This window comes from Lissotriton vulgaris, chromosome 12 (genome assembly GCF_964263255.1).
Source record: "Lissotriton vulgaris chromosome 12, aLisVul1.2, whole genome shotgun sequence".
NCBI lineage: Eukaryota > Metazoa > Chordata > Amphibia > Caudata > Salamandridae > Lissotriton > Lissotriton vulgaris.
Genome location: NC_141700.1, coordinates 447,306,859 through 447,332,675, shown reverse-complemented (window position 1 = coordinate 447,332,675; position 25,817 = coordinate 447,306,859). Strand labels below are relative to the sequence as shown.

Sequence of the window (25,817 nt, the reverse complement as noted above, 5' to 3'; positions counted from 1 at the left end):
GAGTTCAACTCTCACCAGCGCCTTGCTTTTCTCATTGTTATATAACAAATCATTTTCATTAGGTCTTATTTCGATACAATTAGAATATAAAAGTCTGATTCATCTTACTGTTGAAAAGATCATCTTAAACCTTATGAAAACCCAAGTATTTTCAAGATTATAGAATGAATACTGTTATTGCAAAATGTCATTTTCTTTTTTCCCTTTTTCAGTCAATGTATTTCTACAAAAATCTTCACAATACCAATCATTTTATTTAATTTTTAATATAACTTATTCTAAAGTTCATAGAACCAGATGTTTATTCTTAAATTGTATTCAACATGTGTTTGATGAAAATTATTCGGAAAGCATGGAGAAAACAGTTAGGTGTTGCTGAGATTTGAACTCAGGATTTCCTATTTATGAGACAGGCGCTTTAACCGCTAAGCGACAGCACCAACGTTAATAGTAAAAAATGCATACATAATTTATTGTTGATGATGAAAATGTGTTTTCTGCTATAAATTCTTCTTTATATGTATTGTAATCTTAAACACGAAAAGATACTCAATCACTACGCAAGGATTAATATGTTTTAATAAACAGGTACTCTTATAAAACCCAATTTCATTTCTTGAATTCTTTACCATTTTTTTCGTAAAGGTATTAATATTGCTCAAATCTAGGTAGAAATTTCTTCTACGTCTTTCTCATAGATAAGTAGTTTTTTTCATTTTGCAATAACAGTATTCATTCTATAATCTTGAAAATACTTGGGTTTTTATAAGGTTTAAGATGATCTTTTCAACAGTAAGATGAATCAGACTTTTATATTTTAATTGTATCGGAATAAGACCTAATGAAAATGATTTGTTTTATAACAATGAGAAAAGCAAGGCGCTGCTGAGAGTTGAACTCAGGATCTCCTGTTTACTAGACAGGCGCTTTAACCAGCTAAGCCACAGCACCCACTTGATTCTTAAATTTGAAACACTTTTCTTTATGGTGTTCAAGGGAATATTGCTTTTTCACTTTCATATTCTTTACTAAGTTCACACACTTCTCTACTCAAACACTTAAGATGAATGAAGACTCTTCACTTATTCAAAAACACCTCTCTAATTTGAAGTTTACCCTATTCATATCATTTTAAAATATACCTTGCTAAAGAATGGATTAGTTGAATTCAACAATAGAGTGATCATTCACCTCTGTCTTGTTCTTTGTCATTTTCTTTTCCCTATTTCAGACAATGCATTCCTACAAAAATCTTCACAACACCAAGCATTTTATTAAATTTTTAAGATAACTTATTCTAAAGTTCATAGAACCAGATGATTATTCTTAAATTGTATTCAACACTTGTTTGATGAAAATTATTCAGAAAGCATGGAGAAAACAGTTAGGTGCTGCTGAGATTTTAACTCAGGATTTCCTGTTTACGAGACATGCGCTTTAACCACTAAGCCACAGCACCAACGTTAATAGTAAAAAATGCATAAATAATTTATTGTTGACAATGAAAATGTGTTTTCTGCTATAAATTCTTCTTTATATGTATTGTAATCTTAAACACGAAAAGATACTCAATCACTATGCAAGGATTAATATGTTTTAATAAACAGGTACTCTTATAAAACCCAATTTCATTTCTTGAATTCTTTACAATTTTTTTTCATGAAAGTATTAATATTGCTCAAATCTAGGTAGAAATTTCATCTACGTCTTTCTCATAGATATGTAGTTTTTTTCATTTTGCAATAACAGTATTCATTCTATAATCTTGAAAATACTTGGGTTTTTATAAGGTTTAAGATGATCTTTTCAACAGTAAGATGAATCAGACTTTTATATTTTAATTGTATCGGAATAAGACCTAAAGAAAATGATTTGTTATATAACAATGAGAAAAGCAAGGCGCTGCTGAGAGTTGAACTCAGGATCTCCGGTTTACTAGACAGGCGCTTTAACAAGCTAAGCCACAGCACCCACTTTATTCTTAAATTTGAAACACTTTTCTTTATGGTGTTCAAGAGAATGTTGCTTTTTCACTTTCATATTCTTTACTAAGTTCACACACTTCTCTACTCAAACACTCAAGATGAATAAAGACTCTTCACTTATTCAAAAACACCTCTCTAATTTGAAGTTTACCCTATTCATATCATTTTAAAATATACCTTGCTAAAGAATGGATTAGTTGAATTCAACAATAGAGTGATCATTCACCTCTATCTTGTTCTTTGTCATTTTCTTTTCCCTATTTCAGACAATGCATTCCTACAAAAATCTTCACAACACCAAGCATTTTATTACATTTTTAAGATAACTTATTTTAAAGTTCATAGAACCAGATGTTTATTCTTAAATTGTATTCAACATGTGTTTGATGAAAATTATTCGGAAAGCATGGAGAAAACAGTTTGGTGCTGCTGAGATTTTAACTCAGGATTTCCTGTTTACGAGACATGCGCTTTAATCACTAAGCCACATCACCAACGTTAATAGTAAAAAATGCATAAATAATTTATTGTTGATGATGAAAATGTGTTTTCTGCTATAAATTCTTCTTTATATGTATTGTAATCTTAAACACGAAAAGATACTCAATCACTACGCAAGGATTAATATGTTTTAATAAACAGGTACTCTTAAAAACCCAATTTCATTTCTTGAATTCTTTACAATTTTTTTTGTAAAGGTATTAATATTGTTCAAATCTAGGTAGAAATTTATTTTACGTCTTTCTCATAGATATGTAGTTTTTTTCATTTTGCAATAACAGTATTCATTCTATAATCTTGAAAATACTTGGGTTTTTATAAGGTTTAAGATGATCTTTTCAACAGTAAGATGAATCAGACTTTTATATTTTAATTGTATCGGAATAAGACCTAATGAAAATGATTTGTTATATAACAATGAGAAAAGCAAGGCGCTGCTGAGAGTCGAACTCAGGATCTCCTGTTTACTAGACAGGCGCTTTAACCAGCTAAGCCACAGCACCCACTTGATTCTTAAATTTGAAACACTTTTCTTTATGGTGTTCAAGAGAATATTGCTTTTTCACTTTCATATTCTTTACTAAGTTCACACACTTCTCTACTCAAACACTTAAGATGAATGAAGACTCTTCACTTATTCAAAAACATCTCTCTAATTTGAAGTTTACCCTATTCATATCATTTTAAAATATACCTTGCTAAAGAATGGATTAGTTGAATTCAACAATAGAGTGATCATTCACCTCTATCTTGTTCTTTGTCATTTTCTTTTCCCTATTTCAGACAATGCATTCCTACAAAAATCTTCACAACACCAAGCATTTTATAAAATGTTTAAGATAACTTATTCTAAAGTTCATAGAACCAGATGTTTATTCTTAAATTGTATTCAACACTTGTTTGATGAAAATTATTCGGAAAGCATGGAGAAAACAGTTAGGTGCTGCTGAGATTTTAACTCAGGATTTCCTGTTTACGAGACATGCGCTTTAGCCACTAAGCCACAGCACCAACGTTAATAGTAAAAAATGCATAAATAATTTATTGTTGACGATGAAAATGTGTTTTCTGCTATAAATTCTTCTTTATATGTATTGTAATCTTAAACACGAAAAGATACTCAATATCTACGCAAGGATTAATATGTTTTAATAAACAGGTACTCTTATAAAACCCAATTTCACATGTTGAATACAATTTAAGAATAAACATCTGGTTCTATGAACTTTAGAATAAGTTATCTTTAAAATTAAATAAAATGATTGGTATTGTGAAGATTTTTGCGGAATGCATTGACTGAAAAAGGGAAAAGAAAATGACAAAGAACAAGATAGAGGTGAATGATCACTCTATTGTTGAATTCAACTAATCCATTCTTTAGCAAGGTATATTTTAAAATGATATGAATAGGGTAAACTTCAAATTAGAGAGGTGTTTTTGAATAAGTGAATAGTCTTCATTCATCTTAAGTGTTTGAGTAGAGAAGTGTGTGAACTTAGTAAAGAATATGAAAGTGAAAAAGCAATATTCTCTTGAACACCATAAAGAAAAGTGTTTCAAAATTAAGAACCAAGTGGGTGCTGTGGCTTAGCTGGTTAAAGCGCCTGTCTAGTAAACCGGAGATCCTGAGTTCAACTCTCAGCAGCGCCTTGCTTTTCTCATTGTTATATAACAAATCAATTTCATTAGGTCTTATTCCGATACAATTAAAATATAAAAGTCTGATTCATCTTACTGTTGAAAAGATCATCTTAAACCTTATAAAAACCCAAGTATTTTCAAGATTATAGAATGAATACTGTTATTGCAAAATGAAAAAATGACATATCTATGAGAAAGACGTACATGAAATTTCTACCTAGATTTGAGCAATATTAATACCTTCATGAAAAAAATTGTAAAGAATTCAAGAAATGAAATTGGGTTTTATAAGAGTACCTGTTTATTAAAACATATTAATCCTTGCGTAGTGATTGAGTATCTTTTCGTGTTTAAGATTACAATACATATAAAGAAGAGTTTATAGCAGAAAACACATTTTCATCATCAACAATAAATTATTTATGCATTTTTTACTATTAACGTTGGTGCTGTGGCTTAGTGGTTAAAGCGCCTGTCTCGTAAATAGGAAATCCTGAGTTCAAATCTCAGCAACACCTAACTGTTTTCTTCATGCTTTCCGAATAATTTTCATCAAACAAGTGTTGAATACAATTTAAGAATAAACATCTGGTTCTATGAACTTTAGAATAAGTTATCTTAAGAATTTAATAAAATGCTTGGTGTTGTGAAGATTTTTGTAGGAATGCATTGTCTGAAATAGGGAAAAGAAAATGACAAAGAACAAGATAGAGGTGAATGATCACTCTATTGTTGAATTCAACTAATCCATTCTTTAGCAAGGTATATTTTAAAATGATATGAATAGGGTAAACTTCAAATTAGAGAGGTGTTTTTGAATAAGTGAAGAGTCTTCATTCATCTTAAGTGTTTGAGTAGAGAAGTGTGTGAACTTAGTAAAGAATATGAAAGTGAAATAGCAATATTCTCTTGAACACCATAAAGAAAAGTGTTTCAAAATTAAGAACCAAGTGGGTGCTGTGGCTTAGCTGGTTAAAGCGCCTGTCTAGTAAACCGGAGATCCTGAGTTTAACTCTCAGCAGCGCCTTGCTTTTCTCATTGTTATATAACAAATCATTTTCATTAGGTCTTATTCCGATACAATTAAAATATAAAAGTCTGATTCATCTTACTGTTGAAAAGATCATCTTAAACCTTATAAAAACCCAAGTATTTTCAAGATTATAGAATGAATACTGTTATTGCAAAATGAAAAAAACTACATATCTATGAGAAAGACGTAGAAGAAATTTCTACCTAGATTTGAGCAATATTAATACCTTTACGAATTTTTTTTTTAAAGAATTCAAGAAATGAAATTGGGTTTTATAAGAGTACCTGTTTATTAAAACATATTAATCCTTGCGTAGTGATTGAGTATCTTTTCGTGTTTAAGATTACAATAAATATAAAGAAGAATTTATAGCAGGAAACATATTTTCATCATCAACAATAAATTATTTATGCATTTTTTACTATTAACGTTGGTGCTGTGGCTTAGTGGTTTAAGCGCCTGTCTCGTAAACAGGAAATCCTGAGTTCAACTCTCAGCAGCACCTAACTGTTTTCTCCATGCTTTCCGAAGTATTTTCATCAAACACATGTTGAATACAATTTAAGAATAAACACCTGGTTCTATGAACTTTAGAATAAGTTATCTTAAAAATTAAATAAAATGATTGGTATTTTGAAGATTTTTGTAGGAATGCATTGACTGAAATAGGGAAAAAAGAAAATGACAAAGAACAAGATAGAGTTGAATGATCACTCTATTGTTGAATTCACCTAATCCATTCTTCAGCAAGGTATAGTTTAAAATGATATGAATAGGGTAAACTTCAAATTAGAGAGGTGTTTTTGAATAAATGAAGAGTCTTCATTCATCTTAAGTGTTTGAGTAGAGAAGTGTGTTAACTTAGAAAAGAATATGAAAGTGAAAAAGCAATATTCTCTTGAACACCATAAAGAAAAGTGTTTCAAAATTAAGAATCAAGTGGGTGCTGTGGCTTAGCTGGTTAAAGTGCCTGTCTAGTAAACAGGAGATCCTGAGTTCAACTCTAAGCAGTGCCTTGCTTTTCTCATTGTCATATAACAAATCAATTTCATTAGGTCTTATTCCGATACAATTAAAATATAAAAGTCTGATTCATCTTACTGTTGAAAAGATCATCTTAAACCTTATAAAAACCCAAGTATTTTCAAGATTATAGAATGAATACTGTTATTGCAAAATGAAAAAAACTACATATCTATGAGAAAGACGTAGAAGAAATTTCTACCTAGATTTGAGCAATATTAATACCTTTACGAAAAAAAATTGTAAAGAATTCAAGAAATGAAATTGGGTTTTATAAGAGTACCTGTTTATTAAAACATATTAATCCTTGCGTAGTGATTGAGTATCTTTTCGTGTTTAAGATTACAATACATATATAGAAGAATATATAGCAGAAAACACATTTTCATCATCAACAATAAATTATTTATGCATTTTTTACTATTAACGTTGGTGCTGTGGCTTAGTGGTTAAAGCGTATGTCTCGTAAACAGGAAATCCTGAGTTAAAATCTCAGCAGCACCTAAATGTTTTCTCCATGCTTTCCGAATAATTTTCATCAAACACATGTTGAATACAATTTAAGAATAAACATCTGGTTCTATGAACTTTAGAATAAGTTATCTTAAAAATTTAATAAAATGCTTGGTGTTGTGAAGATTTTTGTAGGAATGCATTGTCTGAAATAGGGAAAAGAAAATGACAAAGAACAAGATAGAGGTGAATGATCACTCTATTGTTGAATTCAACTAATCCATTCTTTAGCAAGGTATATTTTAAAATGATATGAATAGGGTAAACTTCAAATTAGAGAGGTGTTTTTGAATAAGTGAAGAGTCTTCATTCATCTTAAGTGTTTGAGTAGAGAAGTGTGTGAACTTAGAAAAGAATATGAAAGTGAAAAAGCTATATTCTCTTGAACACCATAAAGAAAAGTGTTTCAAAATTAAGAACCAAGTGGTTGCTGTGGCTGAGCTGGTTAAAGCGCCTGTCTAGTAAACAGGAGATCCTGAGTTCATCTCTCAGCAGTGCCTTGCCTTTCTCATATTTATATATAAAATCATTTTCATTAGGTCTTATTCCGATACAATTAAAATATAAAAGTCTGATTCATCTTACTGTTGAAAAGATCATCTTAAACCTTATAAAAACCCAAGTATTTTCAAGATTATAGAATGAATACTGTTATTGCAAAATGAAAAAAACTACATATCTATGAGAAAGACGTAGATGAAATTTCTACCTAGATTTGAGCAATATTAATACCTTTATGAAAAAAATTGTAAAGAATTCAAGAAATGAAATTGGGTTTTATAAGAGTACCTGTTTATTAAAACATATTAATCCTTGCGTAGTGATTGAGTATCTTTTCGTGTTTAAGATTACAATACATATAAAGAAGAATTTATAGCAGAAAACACATTTTCATCATCAACAATAAATTATTTATGCATTTTTTACTATTAACGTTGGTGCTGTGGCTTAGTGGTTAAAGCGCATGTCTCGTAAACAGGAAATCCTGAGTTAAAATCTCAGCAGCACCTAACTGTTTTCTCCATGCTTTCCGAATAATTTTCATCAAACAAGTGTTGAATACAATTTAAGAATAAACATCTGGTTCTATGAACTTTAGAATAAGTTATCTTAAAAATTTAATAAAATGCTTGGTGTTGTGAAGATTTTTGTAGGAATGCATTGTCTGAAATAGGGAAAAGAAAATGACAAAGAACAAGATAGAGGTGAATGATCACTCTATTGTTGAATTCAACTAATCCATTCTTTAGCAAGGTATATTTTAAAATGATATGAATAGGGTAAACTTCAAATTAGAGAGGTGTTTTTGAATAAGTGAAGAGTCTTCATTCATCTTAAGTGTTTGAGTAGAGAAGTGTGTGAACTTAGTAAAGAATATGAAAGTGAAATAGCAATATTCTCTTGAACACCATAAAGAAAAGTGTTTCAAAATTAAGAACCAAGTGGGTGCTGTGGCTTAGCTGGTTAAAGCGCCTGTCTAGTAAACCGGAGATCCTGAGTTCAACTCTCAGCAGCGCCTTGCTTTTCTCATTGTTATATAACAAATCATTTTCATTAGGTCTTATTCCGATACAATTAAAATATAAAAGTCTGATTCATCTTACTGTTGAAAAGATCATCTTAAACCTTATAAAAACCCAAGTATTTTCAAGATTATAGAATGAATACTGTTATTGCAAAATAAAAAAAACTACATATCTATGAGAAAGACGTAGATGAAATTTCTACCTAGATTTGAGCAATATTAATACCGTTATGAAAAAAATTGTAAAGAATTCAAGAAATGAAATTGGGTTTATAAGAGTACCTGTTTATTAAAACATATTAATCCTTGCGTAGTGATTGAGTATCTTTTCGTGTTTAAGATTACAATACATATATAGAAGAATTTATAGCAGAAAACACATTTTCATCATCAACAATAAATTATTTATGCATTTTTTACTATTAACGTTGGTGCTGTGGCTTAGTGGTTAAAGCGCCTGTCTCATAAATAGGAAATCCTGAGTTCAAATCTCAGCAACACCTAACTGTTTTCTCCATGCTTTCCGAATAATTTTCATCAAACACATGTTGAATACAATTTAAGAATAAACATCTGGTTCTATGAACTTTAGAATAAGTTATCTTAAAAATTAAATAAAATGCTTGGTATTGTTAAGATTTTTGTAGGAATGCATTGACTGAAATAGGGAAAAGAAAATGACAATGAACAAGATAGAGGTGAGTGATCACTCTATTGTTGAATTCAACTAATCCATTCTACAGCAAGGTATATTTAAAATGATATGAATAGGGTAAACTTCAAATTAGAGAGGTTTTTTGAATAAGTGAAGAGTCTTCATTCATCTTAAGTGTTTGAGTAGAGAAGTGTGTAAACTTAGAAAAGAATATGAAAGTGAAAAAGCAATATTCTCTTGAACACCATAAAGAAAAGTGTTTCAAAGTTAAGAATCAAGTGGATGCTGTGGCTTAGCTGGTTAAAGCGCCTGTCTAGTAAACAGGAGATCCTGAGTTCAACTCTCACCAGCGCCTTGCTTTTCTCATTGTTATATAACAAATCATTTTCATTAGGTCTTATTCCGATACAATTAGAATATAAAAGTCTGATTCATCTTACTGTTGAAAAGATCATCTTAAACCTTATGAAAACCCAAGTATTTTCAAGATTATAGAATGAATACTGTTATTGCAAAATGAAAAAAATACATATCTATGAGAAAGAAGTAGATGAAATTTTTACCTAGATTTGAGCAATATTAATACTTTCATGAAAAAAATCTGTAAATAATTCAAGAAATGAAATTGGGTTTTATAAGAGTACCTGTTTATTAAAACATACTAATCCTTGCGTAGTGATTGAGTATCTTTTCATGTTTAAGATTACAATATATATAAAGAAGAATTTACAGCAGAAAACACATTTTTATCATCAACAGTAAATTATTTATGCATTTTTTACTATTACCGTTGGTGCTGTGGCTTAGTGGTTAAAGCGCCTGTCACGTACACAGGAAATCCTGAGTTCAAATCTCAGGAGCACCTAACTGTTTTCTCCATGCTTTCCGAATAATTTTCATCAAACAAGTGTTGAATACAATTTAAGAATAAACATCTGGTTCTATGAACTTTAGAATAAGTTATCTTAAAAATTAAATAAAATGCTTGGTATTGTGAAGATTTTTGTAGGAATGCATTGACTGAAATAGGGAAAAGAAAATGACAAAGAACAAGATAGAGGTGAATGATCACTCTATTGTTGAATTCAACTAATCCATTCTTTAGCAAGGTATATTTTAAAATGATATGAATAGGGTAAACTTCAAATTAGAGAGGTTTTTTGAATAAGTGAAGAGTCTTCATTCATCTTAAGTGTTTGAGTAGAGAAGAACTTAGAAAAGAATATGAAAGTGAAAAAGCAATATTCTTTTGAACACCATAAAGAAAAGTGTTTCAAAATTTAGCATCAAGTGGGTGCTGTGGCTTAGCTGGTTGAAGTGCCTGTCTAGTAAACAGGAGATCCTGAGTTCAACTCTCAGCAGTGCCTTGCTTTTCTCATTGTTATATAACAAATCATTTTCATTAGGTCTTATCCCGATACAATTAAAATATAAAAGTCTGATTCATCTTACTGTTGAACAGATCATCTTAAACCTTATAAAAACCCAAGTATTTTCAAGATTATAGAATGAATACTGTTATTGCAAAATGAAAAAAATACATATCTATGAGAAAGAAGTAGATGAAATTTCTACCTAGATTTGAGCAATATTAATACCTTCATGAAAAAAAAGGTTTGTAAAGAATTCAAGAAATGAAATTGGGTTTTATAAGAGTACCTGTTTATTAAAACATATTAATCCTTGCGTAGTGATTGAGTATCTTTTCGTGTTTAAGATTACAATACATATAAAGAAGAATTTATAGCAGAAAACACATTTTCATCATCAACAATAAATTATTTATGCATTTTTTACTATTAACGTTGGTGCTGTGTCTTAGTGGTTAAAGCGCCTGTCTCATAAATAGGAAATCCTGAGTTCAAATCTCAGCAACACCTAACTGTTTTCTCCATGCTTTCCGAATAATTTTCATCAAACACATGTTGAATACAATTTAAGAGTAAACATCTGGTTCTATGAACTTTAGAATAAGTTATCTTAAAAATTAAATAAAATGATTGGTATTGTGAAGATTTTTGTAGGAATGCATTGATTGAAAAAGGGAAAAGAAAATGACAAAGAACAAGATACAGGTGAATGATCGCTCTATTGTTGAATTCAACTAATCCATTCTTCAGCAAGGTATAGTTTAAAATGATATGAATAGGGTTAACTTCAAATTAGAGAGGTGTTTTTGAATAAGTGAAGAGTCTTCATTCATCTTAAGTGTTTGAGTAGAGAAGTGTGTGAACTTAGAAAAGAATATGAAAGTGAAAAAGCAATATTCTCTTGAACACCATAAAGAAAAGTGTTTCAAAATTAAGAATCAAGTGGGTGCTGTGGCTTAGCTGGTTAAAGTGCTTGTCTAGTAAACCGGAGATCCTGAGTTCAACTCTCAGCAGTGCCTTGCTTTTCTCATTGTTATATAACAAATCATTTTCATTAGGTCTTATTCCGATACAATTAAAATATAAAAGTCTGATTCATCTTACTGTTGAAAAGATCATCTTAAACCTTATAAAAACCCAAGTATTTTCAAGATTATAGAATGAATACTGTTATTGCAAAATAAAAAAAACTACATATCTATGAGAAAGACGTAGATGAAATTTCTACCTAGATTTGAGCAATATTAATACCGTTATGAAAAAAATTGTAAAGAATTCAAGAAATGAAATTGGGTTTATAAGAGTACCTGTTTATTAAAACATATTAATCCTTGCGTAGTGATTGAGTATCTTTTCGTGTTTAAGATTACAATACATATATAGAAGAATTTATAGCAGAAAACACATTTTCATCATCAACAATAAATTATTTATGCATTTTTTACTATTAACGTTGGTGCTGTGGCTTAGTGGTAAAGCGCCTGTCTCATAAATAGGAAATCCTGAGTTCAAATCTCAGCAACACCTAACTGTTTTCTCCATGCTTTCCGAATAATTTTCATCAAACACATGTTGAATACAATTTAAGAATAAACATCTGGTTCTATGAACTTTAGAATAAGTTATCTTAAAAATTAAATAAAATGCTTGGTATTGTGAAGATTTTTGTAGGAATGCATTGACTGAAATAGGGAAAAGAAAATGACAATGAACAAGATAGAGGTGAGTGATCACTCTATTGTTGAATTCAACTAATCCATTCTACAGCAAGGTATATTTAAAATGATATGAATAGGGTAAACTTCAAATTAGAGAGGTGTTTTTGAATAAGTGAAGAGTCTTCATTCATCTTAAGTGTTTGAGTAGAGAAGTGTGTGAACTTAGAAAAGAATATGAAAGTGAAAAAGCAATATTCTCTTGAACACCATAAAGAAAAGTGTTTCAAAATTAAGAATCAAGTGGGTGCTGTGGCTTAGCTGGTTAAAGTGCCTGTCTAGTAAACAGGAGATCCTGAGTTCAACTCTCAGCAGCGCCTTGCTTTTCTCATTGTTATATAACAAATCATTTTCATTAGGTCTTATTCCGATACAATTAAAATATAAAAGTCTGATTCATCTTACTGTTGAAAAGAACATCTTAAACCTTATAAAAACCCAAGTATTTTCAAGATTATAGAATGAATACTGTTATTGCAAAATGAAAAAAACTACATATCTATGAGAAAGACGTAGATGAAATTTCTACCTAGATTTGAGCAATATTTATACCTTTATGAAAAAAATTGTAAAGAATTCAAGAAATGAAATTGGGTTTTATAAGAGTACCTGTTTATTAAAACATATTAATCCTTGCGTAGTGATTGAGTATCTTTTCGTGTTTAAGATTACAATACATATAAAAAAGAATTTATAGCAGAAAACACTTTTTCATCATCAACAATAGATTATTTATGCATTTTTTACTATTAACGTTGGTGCTGTGGCTTAGTGGTTAAAGCGCATGTCTCGTAAACAGGAAATCCTGAGTTAAAATGTCAGCAGCACCTAACTGTTTTCTCCATGCTTTCCGAATAATTTTCATCAAACAAGTGTTGAATACAATTTAAGAATAAACATCTGGTTCTATGAACTTTAGAATAAGTTATCTTGCAATTTTATAAAATGCTTGGTGTTGTGAAGATTTTCTTAGGAATGCATTGTCTGAAATAGGGAAAAGAAAATGACAAAGAACAAGATAGAGGTGAATTATCACTCTATTGTTGAATTCAACTAATCCATTCTTTAGCAAGGTATATTTTAAAATGATATGAATAGGGTAAACTTCAAATTAGAGAGGTGTTTTTGAATAAGTGAAGAGTCTTCATTCATCTTAAGTGTTTGAGTAGAGAAGTGTGTGAACTTAGTAAAGAATATGAAAGTGAAAAAGCAATATTCTCTTGAACACCATAAAGAAAAGTGTTTCAAAATTAAGAACCAAGTGGGTGCTGTGGCTTAGCTGGTTAAAGCGCCTGTCTAGTAAACCGGAGATCCTGAGTTCAACTCTCAGCAGCGCCTTGCTTTTCTCATTGTTATATAACAAATCAATTTCATTAGGTCTTATTCCGATACAATTAAAATATAAAAGTCTGATTCATCTTACTGTTGAAAAGATCATCTTAAACCTTATAAAAACCCAAGTATTTTCAAGATTATAGAATGAATAGATTTGAGCAATATTAATACCTTCATGAAAAAAATTGTAAAGAATTCAAGAAATGAAATTGGGTTTTATAAGAGTACCTGTTTATTAAAACATATTAATCCTTGCGTAGTGATTGAGTATCTTTTCGTGTTTAAGATTACAATACATATAAAGAAGAGTTTATAGCAGAAAACACATTTTCATCATCAACAATAAATTATTTATGCATTTTTTACTATTAACGTTGGTGCTGTGGCTTAGTGGTTAAAGCGCCTGTCTCGTAAATAGGAAATCCTGAGTTCAAATCTCAGCAACACCTAACTGTTTTCTCCAAGCTTTCCGAATAATTTTCATCAAACACATGTTGAATACAATTTAAGAATAAACATCTGGTTCTATGAACGTTAGAATAAGTTATCTTTAAAATTAAATAAAATGATTGGTATTGTGAAGATTTTTTGCGGAATGCATTGACTGAAAAAGGGAAAAGAAAATGACAAAGAACAAGATAGAGGTGAATGATCACTCTATTGTTGAATACAACTAATCCATTCTTTAGCAAGGTATATTTTAAAATGATATGAATAGGGTAAACTTCAAATTAGAGAGGTGTTTTTGAATAAGTGAAGAGTCTTCATTCATCTTAAGTGTTTGAGTAGAGAAGTGTGTGAACTTAGTAAAGAATATGAAAGTGAAAAAGCAATATTCTCTTGAACACCAGAAAGAAAAGTGTTTCAAAATTAAGAATCAAGTGGGTGCTGTGGCTTAGCTGGTTAAAGCGCCTGTCTAGTAAACAGGAGATCCTGAGTTCAACTCTCAGCAGCGCCTTGCTTTTCTCATTGTTATATAACAAATCATTTTCATTAGGTCTTATTCCGATACAATTAAAATATAAAAGTCTGATTCATCTTACTGTTGAAAAGATCATCTTAAACCTTATAAAAACCCAAGTATTTTCAAGATTATAGAATGAATACTGTTATTGCAAAATGAAAAAAACTACATATCTATGAGAAAGACGTAGATGAAATTTCTACCTAGATTTGAGCAATATTAATACTTTCATGAAAAAAAATTGTAAAGAATTCAAGAAATGAAATTGGGTTTTATAAGAGTACCTGTTTATTAAAACATATTAATCCTTGCGTAGTGATTGAGTATCTTTTCGTGTTTAAGATTACAATACATATAAAGAAGAATTTATAGCAGAAAACACATTTTCATCGTCAACAATAAATTATTTATGCATTTTTTACTATTAACGTTGGTGCTGTGGCTTAGTGGTTAAAGCGCATGTCTCGTAAACAGGAAATCCTGAGTTAAAATCTCAGCAGCACTTAACTGTTTTCTCCATGCTTTCCAAATAATTTTCATCAAACAAGTGTTGCATACAATTTAAGAATAATCATCTGGTTCTATGAACTTTAGAATAAGTTATCTTAAAAATGTAATAAAATGCTTGGTGTTGTGAAGATTTTTGTAGGAATGCATTGTCTGAAATAGGGAAAAGAAAATGACAAAGAACAAGATAGAGGTGAATGATCACTCTATTGTTGAATTCAACTAATCCATTCTTTAGCAAGGTATATTTTAAAATGATATGAATAGGGTAAACTTCAAATTAGAGAGGTGTTTTTGAATAAGTGAAGAGTCTTCATTCATCTTAAGTGTTTGAGTAGAGAAGTGTGTGAACTTAGTAAAGAATATGAAAGTGAAAAAGCAATATTCTCTTGAACTCCATAAAGAAAAGTGTTACAAATTTAAGAATCAAGTGGGTGCTGTGGCTTAGCTGGTTAAAGCGCCTGTCTAGTAAACAGGAGATCCTGAGTTCAACTCTCAGCAGCGCCTTGCTTTTCTCATTGTTATATAACAAATCATTTTCATTAGGTCTTATTCCGATACAATTAAAATATAAAAGTCTGATTCATCTTACTGTTGAAAAGATCATCTTAAACCTTATAAAAACCCAAGTATTTTCAAGATTATAGAATGAATACTGTTATTGCAAAATGAAAAAAACTACTTATCTATGAGAAAGACGTAGAAGAAATTTCTACCTAGATTTGAGCAATATTAATACCTTTACGAAAAAAATTGTAAAGAATTCAAGAAATGAAATTGGGTTTTATAAGAGTACCTGTTTATTAAAAAATATTAATCCTTGCATAGTGATTGAGTATCTTTTCGTGTTTAAGATTACAATACATATAAAGAAGAATTTATAGCAGAAAACACATTTTCATCATCAACAATAAATTATTTATGCATTTTTTACTATTAACGTTGGTGCTGTGGCTTAGTGGTTAAAGCGCCTGTCTCATAAATAGGAAATCCTGAGTTAAAATCTCAGCAGCACCTAACTGTTTTCTCCATGCTTTCCGAATAATTTTCATCAAACAAGTGTTGAATACAATTTAAGAATAATCATCTGGTTCTATGAACTTTAGAATAAGTTATCTTAAAAATTTTATAAAATGCTTGGTGTTGTGAAGATTTTTGTAGGATTGCATTGTCTGAAATAGGGAAAAGAAAATGACAAAGAACAAGATAGAGGTGAATGATCACTCTATTGTTGAATTCAACTAATCCATTCTTTAGCAAGGTATATTTTAAAATGATATGAATAGGGTAAACTTCAAATTAGAGAGGTGTTTTTGAATAAGTGAAGAGTCTTCATTCATCTTAAGTGTTTGAGTAGAGAAGTGTGTGAACTTAGTAAAGAATATGAAAGTGAAAAAGCAATATTCTCTTGAACACCATAAAGAAAAGTGTTTCAAAATTAAGAACCAAGTGGGTGCTGTGGCTTAGCTGGTTAAAGCGCCTGTCTAGTAAACCGGAGATCCTGAGTTCAACTCTCAGCAGCGCCTTGCTTTTCTCATTGTTATATAACAAATCAATTTCATTAGGTCGTTTTCTGATACAATTAAAATATAAAAGTCTGATTCATCTTACTGTTGAAAAGATCATCTTAAACCTTATAAAAACCCAAGTATTTTCAAGATTATAGAATGAATACTGTTATTGCAAAATGAAAAAACTACATATCTATGAGAAAGACGTACATGAAATTTCTACCTAGATTTGAGCAATATTAATACCTTCATGAAAAAAATTGTAAAGAATTCAAGAAATGAAATTGGGTTTTATAAGAGTACCTGTTTATTAAAACATATTAATCCTTGCGTAGTGATTGAGTATCTTTTCGTGTTTAAGATTACAATACATATAAAGAAGAGTTTATAGCAGAAAACACATTTTCATCATCAACAATAAATTATTTATGCATTTTTTACTATTAACGTTGGTGCTGTGGCTTAGTGGTTAAAGCGCATGTCTCGTAAATAGGAAATCCTGAGTTCAAATCTCAGCAACACCTAACTGTTTTCTCCAAGCTTTCCGAATAATTTTCATCAAACACATGTTGAATACAATTTAAGAATAAACATCTGGTTCTATGAACTTTAGAATAAGTTATCTTTAAAATTAAATAAAATGATTGGTATTGTGAAGATTTTTGCGGAATGCATTGACTGAAAAAGGGAAAAGAAAATGACAAAGAACAAGATAGAGGTGAATGATCACTCTATTGTTGAATACAACTAATCCATTCTTTAGCAAGGTATATTTTAAAATGATATGAATAGGGTAAACTTCAAATTAGAGAGGTGTTTTTGAATAAGTGAAGAGTCTTCATTCATCTTAAGTGTTTGAGTAGAGAAGTGTGTGAACTTAGTAAAGAATATGAAAGTGAAAAAGCAATATTCTCTTGAACACCATAAAGAAAAGTGTTTCAAAATTAAGAATCAAGTGGGTGCTGTGGCTTAGCTGGTTAAAGCGCCTGTCTAGTAAACAGGAGATCCTGAGTTCAACTCTCAGCAGCGCCTTGCTTTTCTCATTGTTATATAACAAATCATTTTCATTAGGTCTTATTCCGATACAATTAAAATATAAAAGTCTGATTCATCTTACTGTTGAAAAGATCATCTTAAACCTTATAAAAACCCAAGTATTTTCAAGATTATAGAATGAATACTGTTATTGCAAAATGAAAAAAACTACATATCTATGAGAAAGACGTAGATGAAATTTCTACCTAGATTTGAGCAATATTAATACTTTCATGAAAAAAAATTGTAAAGAATTCAAGAAATGAAATTGGGTTTTATAAGAGTACCTGTTTATTAAAACATATTAATCCTTGCGTAGTGATTGAGTATCTTTTCGTGTTTAAGATCACAATACATATAAAGAAGAATTTATAGCAGAAAACACATTTTCATCGTCAACAATAAATTATTTATGCTTTTTTAATATTAACGTTGGTGCTGTGGCTTAGTGGTTAAAGCGCATGTCTCGTAAACAGGAAATCCTGAGTTAAAATCTCAGCAGCACCTAACTGTTTTCTCCATGCTTTCCGAATAATTTTCATCAAACAAGTGTTGAATACAATTTAAGAATAATCATCTGGTTCTATGAACTTTAGAATAAGTTATCTTAAAAATTTAATAAAATGCTTGGTGTTGTGAAGATTTTTGTAGGAATGCATTGTCTGAAATAGGGAAAAGAAAATGACAAAGAACAAGATAGAGGTGAATGATCACTCTATTGTTGAATTCAACTAATCCATTTTTTAGCAAGGTATATTTTAAAATGATATGAATAGGGTAAACTTCAAATTAGAGAGGTGTTTTTGAATAAGTGAAGAGTCTTCATTCATCTTAAGTGTTTGAGTAGAGAAGTGTGTGAACTTAGTAAAGAATATGAAAGTGAAAAAGCAATATTCTCTTGAACTCCATAAAGAAAAGTGTTTCAAATTTAAGAATCAAGTGGGTGCTGTGGCTTAGCTGGTTAAAGCGCCTGTCTAGTAAACAGGAGATCCTGAGTTCAACTTTCAGCAGCGCCATGCTTTTCTCATTGTTATATAACAAATCATTTTCATTAGGTCTTATTCCGATACAATTAAAATATAAAAGTCTGATTCATCTTACAGTTGAAAAGATCATCTTAAACCTTATAAAAACCCAAGTATTTTCAAGATTATAGAATGAATACTGTTATTGCAAAATGAAAAAAACTACATATCTATGAGAAAGACGCAGAAGAAATTTCTACCTAGATTTGAGCAATATTAATACCTTTACGAAAAAAATTGTAAAGAATTCAAGAAATGAAATTGGGTTTTATAAGAGTACCTGTTTATTAAAACATATTAATCCTTGCATAGTGATTGAGTATCTTTTCGTGTTTAAGATTACAATACATATAAAGAAGAATTTATAGCAGAAAACACATTTTCATCATCAACAATAAATTATTTATGCATTTTTTACTATTAACGTTGGTGCTGTGGCTTAGTGGTTAAAGCGCCTGTCTCATAAACAGGAAATCCTGAGTTAAAATCTCAGCAGCACCTAACTGTTTTCTCCATGCTTTCCGAATAATTTTCATCAAACAAGTGTTGAATACAATTTAAGAATAATCATCTGGTTCTATGAACTTTAGAATAAGTTATCCTAAAAATTTAATAAAATGCTTGGTGTTGTGAAGATTTTTGTAGGAATGCATTGTCTGAAATAGGGAAAAGAAAATGACAAAGAACAAGATAGTGGTGAATGATCACTCTATTGTTGAATTCAACTAATCCATTTTTTAGCAAGGTATATTTTAAAATGATATGAATAGGGTAAACTTCAAATTAGAGAGGTGTTTTTGAATAAGTGAAGAGTCTTCATTCATCTTAAGTGTTTGAGTAGAGAAGTGTGTGAACTTAGTAAAGAATATGAAAGTGAAAAAGCAATATTCTCTTGAACACCATAAAGAAAAGTGTTTCAAATTTAAGAATCAAGTGGGTGCTGTGGCTTAGCTGGTTAAAGCGCCTGTCTAGTAAACAGGAGATCCTGAGTTCAACTCTCAGCAGCGACTTGCTTTTCTCATTGTTATATACCAAATCATTTTCATTAGGTCTTATTCCGATACAATTAAAATATAAAAGTCTGATTCATCTTACTGTTGAAAAGATCATCTTAAACCTTATAAAAACCCAAGTATTTTCAAGATTATAGAATGAATACTGTTATTGCAAAATGAAAAAACTACATATCTATGAGAAAGACGTACATGAAATTTCTACCTAGATTTGAGCAATATTAATACTTTCATGAAAAAAAATTGTAAAGAATTCAAGAAATGAAATTGGGTTTTATAAGAGTACCTGTTTATTAAAACATATTAATCCTTGCGTAGTGATTGAGTATCTTTTCGTGTTTAAGATCACAATACATATAAAGAAGAATTTATAGCAGAAAACACATTTTCATCGTCAACAATAAATTATTTATGCTTTTTTAATATTAACGTTGGTGCTGTGGCTTAGTGGTTAAAGCGCATGTCTCGTAAACAGGAAATCCTGAGTTAAAATCTCAGCAGCACCTAACTGTTTTCTCCATGCTTTCCGAATAATTTTCATCAAACAAGTGTTGAATACAATTTAAGAATAATCATCTGGTTCTATGAACTTTAGAATAAGTTATCTTAAAAATTTTATAAAATGCTTGGTGTTGTGAAGATTTTTGTAGGAATGCATTGTCTGAAATAGGGAAAAGAAAATGACAAAGAACAAGATAGAGGTGAATGATCACTCTATTGTTGAATTCAACTAATCCATTTTTTAGCAAGGTATATTTTAAAATGATATGAATAGGGTAAACTTCAAATTAGAGAGGTGTTTTTGAATAAGTGAAGAGTCTTCATTCATCTTAAGTGTTTGAGTAGAGAAGTGTGTGAACTTAGTAAAGAATATGAAAGTGAAAAAGCAATATTCTCTTGAACTCCATAAAGAAAAGTGTTTCAAATTTAAGAATCAAGTGGGTGCTGTGGCTTAGCTGGTTAAAGCGCCTGTCTAGTAAACAGGAGATCCTGAGTTCAACTCTCAGCAACGCCTTGCTTTTCTCATTGTTATATAACAAATCATTTTCATTAGGTCTTATTCCGATACAATTAAAATATAAAAGTCTGATTCATCTTACAGTTGAAAAGATCATCTTAAACCTTATAAAAACCCAAGTATTTTCAAGATTATAGAATGAATACTGTTATTGCAAAATGAAAAAAACTACATATCTATGAGAAAGACGCAGAAGAAATTTCTACCTAGATTTGAGCAATATTAATACCTTTACGAAAAAAATTGTAAAGAATTCAAGAAATGAAATTGGGTTTTATAAGAGTACCTGTTTATTAAAACATATTAATCCTTGCATAGTGATTGAGTATCTTTTCGTGTTTAAGATTACAATACATATAAAGAAGAATTTATAGCAGAAAACACATTTTCATCATCAACAATAAATTATTTATGCATTTTTTACTATTAACGTTGGTGCTGTGGCTTAGTGGTTAAAGCGCCTGTCTCATAAATAGGAAATCCTGAGTTAAAATCTCAGCAGCACCTAACTGTTTTCTCCATGCTTTCCGAATAATTTTCATCAAACAAGTGTTGAATACAATTTAAGAATAATCATCTGGTTCTATGAACTTTAGAATAAGTTATCTTAAAAATTTAATAAAATGCTTGGTGTTGTGAAGATTTTTGTAGGAATGCATTGTCTGAAATAGGGAAAAGAAAATGACAAAGAACAAGATAGTGGTGAATGATCACTCTATTGTTGAATTCAACTAATCCATTTTTTAGCAAGGTATATTTTAAAATGATATGAATAGGGTAAACTTCAAATTAGAGAGGTGTTTTTGAATAAGTGAAGAGTCTTCATTCATCTTAAGTGTTTGAGTAGAGAAGTGTGTGAACTTAGTAAAGAATATGAAAGTGAAAAAGCAATATTCTCTTGAACACCATAAAGAAAAGTGTTTCAAATTTAAGAATCAAGTGGGTGCTGTGGCTTAGCTGGTTAAAGCGCCTGTCTAGTAAACAGGAGATCCTGAGTTCAACTCTCAGCAGCGACTTGCTTTTCTCATTGTTATATAACAAATCATTTTCATTAGGTCTTATTCCGATACAATTAAAATATAAAAGTCTGATTCATCTTACTGTTGAAAAGATCATCTTAAACCTTATAAAAACCCAAGTATTTTCAAGATTATAGAATGAATACTGTTATTGCAAAATGAAAAAACTACATATCTATGAGAAAGACGTACATGAAATTTCTACCTAGATTTGAGCAATATTAATACTTTCATGAAAAAAAATTGTAAAGAATTCAAGAAATGAAATTGGGTTTTATAAGAGTACCTGTTTATTAAAACATATTAATCCTTGCGTAGTGATTGAGTATCTTTTCGTGTTTAAGATCACAATACATATAAAGAAGAATTTATAGCAGAAAACACATTTTCATCGTCAACAATAAATTATTTATGCTTTTTTAATATTAACGTTGGTGCTGTGGCTTAGTGGTTAAAGCGCATGTCTCGTAAACAGGAAATCCTGAGTTAAAATCTCAGCAGCACCTAACTGTTTTCTCCATGCTTTCCGAATAATTTTCATCAAACAAGTGTTGAATACAATTTAAGAATAATCATCTGGTTCTATGAACTTTAGAATAAGTTATCTTAAAAATTTTATAAAATGCTTGGTGTTGTGAAGATTTTTGTAGGAATGCATTGTCTGAAATAGGGAAAAGAAAATGACAAAGAACAAGATAGAGGTGAATGATCACTCTATTGTTGAATTCAACTAATCCATTTTTTAGCAAGGTATATTTTAAAATGATATGAATAGGGTAAACTTCAAATTAGAGAGGTGTTTTTGAATAAGTGAAGAGTCTTCATTCATCTTAAGTGTTTGAGTAGAGAAGTGTGTGAACTTAGTAAAGAATATGAAAGTGAAAAAGCAATATTCTCTTGAACTCCATAAAGAAAAGTGTTTCAAATTTAAGAATCAAGTGGGTGCTGTGGCTTAGCTGGTTAAAGCGCCTGTCTAGTAAAGAGGAGATCCTGAGTTCAACTCTCAGCAGCGCCTTGCTTTTCTCATTGTTATATAACAAATCATTTTCATTAGGTCTTATTCCGATACAATTAAAATATAAAAGTCTGATTCATCTTACAGTTGAAAAGATCATCTTAAACCTTATAAAAACCCAAGTATTTTCAAGATTATAGAATGAATACTGTTATTGCAAAATGAAAAAAACTACATATCTATGAGAAAGACGCAGAAGAAATTTCTGCCTAGATTTGAGCAATATTAATACCTTTACGAAAAAAATTGTAAAGAATTCAAGAAATGAAATTGGGTTTTATAAGAGTACCTGTTTATTAAAACATATTAATCCTTGCATAGTGATTGAGTATCTTTTCGTGTTTAAGATTACAATACATATAAAGAAGAATTTATAGCAGAAAACACATTTTCATCATCAACAATAAATTATTTATGCATTTTTTACTATTAACGTTGGTGCTGTGGCTTAGTGGTTAAAGCGCCTGTCTCATAAATAGGAAATCCTGAGTTAAAATCTCAGCAGCACCTAACTGTTTTCTCCATGCTTTCCGAATAATTTTCATCAAACAAGTGTTGAATACAATTTAAGAATAATCATCTGGTTCTATGAACTTTAGAATAAGTTATCTTAAAAATGTAATAAAATGCTTGGTGTTGTGAAGATTTTTGTAGGAATGCATTGTCTGAAATAGGGAAAAGAAAATGACAAAGAACAAGATAGTGGTGAATGATCACTCTATTGTTGAATTCAACTAATCCATTTTTTAGCAAGGTATATTTTAAAATGATATGAATAGGGTAAACTTCAAATTAGAGAGGTGTTTTTGAATAAGTGAAGAGTCTTCATTCATCTTAAGTGTTTGAGTAGAGAAGTGTGTGAACTTAGTAAAGAATATGAAAGTGAAAAAGCAATATTCTCTTGAACACCATAAAGAAAAGTGTTTCAAATTTAAGAATCAAGTGGGTGCTGTGGCTTAGCTGGTTAAAGCGCCTGTCTAGTAAACAGGAGATCCTGAGTTCAACTCTCAGCAGCGACTTGCTTTTCTCATTGTTATATAACAAATCATTTTCATTAGGTCTTATTCCGATACAATTAAAATATAAAAGTCTGATTCATCTTACTGTTGAAAAGATCATCTTAAACCTTATAAAAACCCAAGTATTTTCAAGATTATAGAATGAATACTGTTATTGCAAAATGAAAAAACTACATATCTATGAGAAAGACGTACATGAAATTTCTACCTAGATTTGAGCAATATTAATACCTTCATGAAAAAAATTGTAAAGAATTCAAGAAATGAAATTGGGTTTTATAAGAGTACCTGTTTATTAAAACATATTAATCCTTGCGTAGTGATTGAGTATCTTTTCGTGTTTAAGATTACAATACATATAAAGAAGAGTTTATAGCAGAAAACACAATTTCATCATCAACAATAAATTATTTATGCATTTTTTACTATTAACGTTGGTGCTGTGGCTTAGTGGTTAAAGCGCCTGTCTCGTAAATAGGAAATCCTGAGTTCAAATCTCAGCAACACCTAACTGTTTTCTCCAAGCTTTCCGAATAATTTTCATCAAACACATGTTGAATACAATTTAAGAATAAACATCTGGTTCTATGAACTTTAGAATAAGTTATCTTAAAAATTAAATAAAATGATTGGTATTGTGAAGATTTTTGTAGGAATGCATTGACTGAAAAAGGGAAAAGAAAATGACAAAGAACAAGATAGAGGTGAATGATCACTCTATTGTTGAATTCAACTAATCCATTCTTTAGCAAGGTATATTTTAAAATGATATGAATAGGGTAAACTTCAAATTAGAGAGGTGTTTTTGAATAAGTGAAGAGTCTTCATTCATCTTAAGTGTTTGAGTAGAGAAGTGTGTGAACTTAGTAAAGAATATGAAAGTGAAAAAGCAATATTCTCTTGAACACCATAAAGAAAAGTGTTTCAAAATTAAGAATCAAGTGGGTTCTGTGGCTTAGCTGGTTAAAGCGCCTGTCTAGTAAACAGGAGATCCTGAGTTCAACTCTCAGCAGCGCCTTGCTTTTCTCATTGTTATAAAACAAATAATTTTCATTAGGTCTTATTCCGATACAATTAAAATATAAAAGTCTGATTCATCTTACTGTTGAAAAGATCATCTTAAACCTTATAAAAACCCAAGTATTTTCAAGATTATAGAATGAATACTGTTATTGCAAAATGAAAAAAACTACATATCTATGAGAAAGACGTAGATGAAATTTCTACCTAGATTTGAGCAATATTAATACTTTCATGAAAAAAAATTGTAAAGAATTCAAGAAATGAAATTGGGTTTTATAAGAGTACCTGTTTATTAAAACATATTAATCCTTGCGTAGTGATTGAGTATCTTTTCGTGTTTAAGATTACAATACATATAAAGAAGAATTTATAGCAGAAAACACATTTTCATCGTCAACAATAAATTATTTATGCATTTTTTACTATTAACGTTGGTGCTGTGGCTTAGTGGCTAAAGCGCATGTCTCGTAAACAGGAAATCCTGAGTTAAAATCTCAGCAGCACCTAACTGTTTTCTCCATGCTTTCCGAATAATTTTCATCAAACAAGTGTTGAATACAATTTAAGAATAAACATCTGGTTCTATGAACTTTAGAATAAGTTATCTTAAAAATTTTATAAAATGCTTGGTGTTGTGAAGATTTTTGTAGGAATGCATTGTCTGAAATAGGGAAAAGAAAATGACAAAGAACAAGATAGAGGTGAATGATCACTCTATTGTTGAATTCAACTAATCCATTCTTTAGCAAGGTATATTTTAAAATGATATGAATAGGGTAAACTTCAAATTAGAGAGGTGTTTTTGAATAAGTGAAGAGTCTTCATTCATCTTAAGTGTTTGAGTAGAGAAGTGTGTGAACTTAGTAAAGAATATGAAAGTGAAAAAGCAATATTCTCTTGAACACCATAAAGAAAAGTGTTTCAATTTTAAGAATCAAGTGGGTGCTGTGGCTTAGCTGGTTAAAGCGCCTGTCTAGTAAACAGGAGATCCTGAGTTCGACTCTCAGCAGCGCCTTGGTTTTCACATTGTTATATAACAAATCATTTTCATTAGGTCTTATTCCGATACAATTAAAATATAAAAGTCTGATTCATCTTACTGTTGAAAAGATCATCTTAAACCTTATAAAAACCAAAGTATTTTCAAGATTATAGAATGAATACTGTTATTGCAAAATGAAAAAAACTACATATCTATGAGAAAGACGTAAAATAAATTTCTACCTAGATTTGAACAATATTATTACCTTTACAAAAAAAATTGTAAAGAATTCAAGAAATGAAATTGGGTTTTTAAGAGTACCTGTTTATTAAAACATATTAATCCTTGCGTAGTGATTGAGTATCTTTTCGTGTTTAAGATTACAATACA

The 25,817-nt window shown here is 29.9% G+C and overlaps 19 non-coding genes across 19 annotated transcripts; 17 read left to right on the top strand and 2 right to left on the bottom strand.

Annotated features, from left to right (window-relative positions):
- Positions 1-877: 877 nt before the first annotated feature.
- Positions 878-951, bottom strand: TRNAT-AGU (transfer RNA threonine (anticodon AGU)). Its single transcript has one exon. It is a non-coding gene; the product is annotated as a tRNA-Thr (tRNA).
- Positions 952-2,915: 1,964 nt separating this feature from the next.
- Positions 2,916-2,989, bottom strand: TRNAT-AGU (transfer RNA threonine (anticodon AGU)). The gene has a single exon. It is a non-coding gene; the product is annotated as a tRNA-Thr (tRNA).
- A 2,603-nt stretch (positions 2,990-5,592) lies between these two features.
- On the top strand, positions 5,593-5,665 carry TRNAT-CGU (transfer RNA threonine (anticodon CGU)). The gene has a single exon. It is a non-coding gene; the product is annotated as a tRNA-Thr (tRNA).
- A 2,986-nt stretch (positions 5,666-8,651) lies between these two features.
- TRNAM-CAU (transfer RNA methionine (anticodon CAU)) lies at positions 8,652-8,724 on the top strand. Its single transcript has one exon. It is a non-coding gene; the product is annotated as a tRNA-Met (tRNA).
- Positions 8,725-11,701: 2,977 nt separating this feature from the next.
- On the top strand, positions 11,702-11,773 carry TRNAM-CAU (transfer RNA methionine (anticodon CAU)). Its single transcript has one exon. It is a non-coding gene; the product is annotated as a tRNA-Met (tRNA).
- Positions 11,774-12,207: 434 nt separating this feature from the next.
- On the top strand, positions 12,208-12,281 carry TRNAT-AGU (transfer RNA threonine (anticodon AGU)). The gene has a single exon. It is a non-coding gene; the product is annotated as a tRNA-Thr (tRNA).
- A 1,899-nt stretch (positions 12,282-14,180) lies between these two features.
- On the top strand, positions 14,181-14,254 carry TRNAT-AGU (transfer RNA threonine (anticodon AGU)). Its single transcript has one exon. It is a non-coding gene; the product is annotated as a tRNA-Thr (tRNA).
- Positions 14,255-15,200: 946 nt separating this feature from the next.
- Positions 15,201-15,274, top strand: TRNAT-AGU (transfer RNA threonine (anticodon AGU)). The gene has a single exon. It is a non-coding gene; the product is annotated as a tRNA-Thr (tRNA).
- Positions 15,275-15,711: 437 nt separating this feature from the next.
- On the top strand, positions 15,712-15,784 carry TRNAM-CAU (transfer RNA methionine (anticodon CAU)). Its single transcript has one exon. It is a non-coding gene; the product is annotated as a tRNA-Met (tRNA).
- A 1,452-nt stretch (positions 15,785-17,236) lies between these two features.
- On the top strand, positions 17,237-17,310 carry TRNAT-AGU (transfer RNA threonine (anticodon AGU)). The gene has a single exon. It is a non-coding gene; the product is annotated as a tRNA-Thr (tRNA).
- Positions 17,311-18,255: 945 nt separating this feature from the next.
- On the top strand, positions 18,256-18,329 carry TRNAT-AGU (transfer RNA threonine (anticodon AGU)). The gene has a single exon. It is a non-coding gene; the product is annotated as a tRNA-Thr (tRNA).
- Positions 18,330-18,766: 437 nt separating this feature from the next.
- TRNAM-CAU (transfer RNA methionine (anticodon CAU)) lies at positions 18,767-18,839 on the top strand. Its single transcript has one exon. It is a non-coding gene; the product is annotated as a tRNA-Met (tRNA).
- A 435-nt stretch (positions 18,840-19,274) lies between these two features.
- TRNAT-AGU (transfer RNA threonine (anticodon AGU)) lies at positions 19,275-19,348 on the top strand. The gene has a single exon. It is a non-coding gene; the product is annotated as a tRNA-Thr (tRNA).
- Positions 19,349-20,292: 944 nt separating this feature from the next.
- TRNAT-AGU (transfer RNA threonine (anticodon AGU)) lies at positions 20,293-20,366 on the top strand. Its single transcript has one exon. It is a non-coding gene; the product is annotated as a tRNA-Thr (tRNA).
- Positions 20,367-20,803: 437 nt separating this feature from the next.
- Positions 20,804-20,876, top strand: TRNAM-CAU (transfer RNA methionine (anticodon CAU)). The gene has a single exon. It is a non-coding gene; the product is annotated as a tRNA-Met (tRNA).
- A 435-nt stretch (positions 20,877-21,311) lies between these two features.
- On the top strand, positions 21,312-21,385 carry TRNAT-AGU (transfer RNA threonine (anticodon AGU)). Its single transcript has one exon. It is a non-coding gene; the product is annotated as a tRNA-Thr (tRNA).
- A 1,455-nt stretch (positions 21,386-22,840) lies between these two features.
- TRNAM-CAU (transfer RNA methionine (anticodon CAU)) lies at positions 22,841-22,913 on the top strand. The gene has a single exon. It is a non-coding gene; the product is annotated as a tRNA-Met (tRNA).
- Positions 22,914-23,348: 435 nt separating this feature from the next.
- Positions 23,349-23,422, top strand: TRNAT-AGU (transfer RNA threonine (anticodon AGU)). The gene has a single exon. It is a non-coding gene; the product is annotated as a tRNA-Thr (tRNA).
- A 1,964-nt stretch (positions 23,423-25,386) lies between these two features.
- On the top strand, positions 25,387-25,460 carry TRNAT-AGU (transfer RNA threonine (anticodon AGU)). Its single transcript has one exon. It is a non-coding gene; the product is annotated as a tRNA-Thr (tRNA).
- The last annotated feature ends 357 nt before the right edge of the window (positions 25,461-25,817 follow it).